Here is a 1,149-nt window from a genome sequence, read left to right as displayed (position 1 = left end):
TCTCTGTGTTCGAGTTTTTTTCTTCCCTTCTTTACATTACATTCTTTTCTTCTTCTACTCACACAAGGGAACCTTTATACCTGGGTAAAAAAGATCTCTATTATTATTATTTTTCTGTTCCCTCTTTTTCATATGAGCAGGAGCAAGGACAAGAACATTCTTGTTGAAGCAGATCCAGAACCTGAAAGGACTCTGAAGAGGAAACTAAGAGAAGCTAAATTACAACAATCCAGCAAGCACCTTTCAGAAATTTTCGATCAGGAAGAGGAGATGGCAACCGAAAATAATAATAATACAAGGAGAATGCTTGGTGACTTTACTACACCTAATTCCAATTTGCATGGAAGAAGCATCTCCATCCCTACCATTGGAGCAAACAACTTTGAGCTGAAACCTCAATTAGTTTCTCTGATGCAGCAGAACTGCAAGTTTCATGGACTTCCATCTGAAGATCCTTTTCAGTTCTTAACTGAATTTTTGCAGATCTGTGATACTGTTAAGACTAATGGAGTAGATCCTGAAGTCTACAGGCTCATGCTTTTCCCTTTTACTGTAAGAGATAGAGCTAGAGTGTGGTTGGACTCTCAACCCAAAGATAGCCTGAACTCTTGGGATAAGCTGGTCACAGCTTTCTTAGCCAAGTTCTTTCCTCCTCAAAAGCTTAGTAAGCTTAGAGTGGATGTTCAAACCTTCAGACAAAAAGAAGGTGAATCCCTCTATGAAGCTTGGGAGAGATACAAGCAACTGACCAAAAAGTGTCCTTCTGACATGCTTTCAGAATGGACCATCCTGGATATATTCTATGATGGTCTGTCTGAATTAGCTAAGATGTCATTGGATACTTCTGCAGGTGGATCCATTCACCTAAAGAAAACGCCTGCAGAATCTCAAGAACTCATTGACATGGTTGCTAACAACCAGTTCATGTACACTTCTGAGAGGAATCCTGTGAGTAATGGGACGCCTCAGAAGAAGGGAGTTCTTGAAATTGATACTCTGAATGCCATATTGGCTCAGAATAAAATATTGACTCAGCAAGTCAATATGATTTCTCAGAGTCTGAATGGAATGCAAGCTGCATCCAACAGTACTCAAGAGGCATCTTCTGAAGAAGAAGCTTATGATCCTGAAAACCCTGCAATAGCAGAG

At 40.0% G+C, this 1,149-nt stretch overlaps 1 non-coding gene across 1 annotated transcript; it reads right to left on the bottom strand.

Moving 5' to 3' along the window:
- Positions 1-666: 666 nt before the first annotated feature.
- LOC148544664 (small nucleolar RNA R71) lies at positions 667-774 on the bottom strand. The gene has a single exon (XR_015901028.1). It is a non-coding gene; the product is annotated as a small nucleolar RNA R71 (small nucleolar RNA).
- Positions 775-1,149: the final 375 nt, after the last annotated feature.

The sequence above is a fragment of the Arachis ipaensis genome, chromosome B9, assembly GCF_059453495.1.
Source record: "Arachis ipaensis isolate K30076 ecotype BB chromosome B9, ASM5945349v1, whole genome shotgun sequence".
NCBI classification, from domain to species: Eukaryota; Viridiplantae; Streptophyta; class Magnoliopsida; order Fabales; family Fabaceae; genus Arachis; species Arachis ipaensis.
Note: the sequence above shows the minus strand (reverse complement) of the source record. Positions and strands in the feature narration are given on the sequence as shown.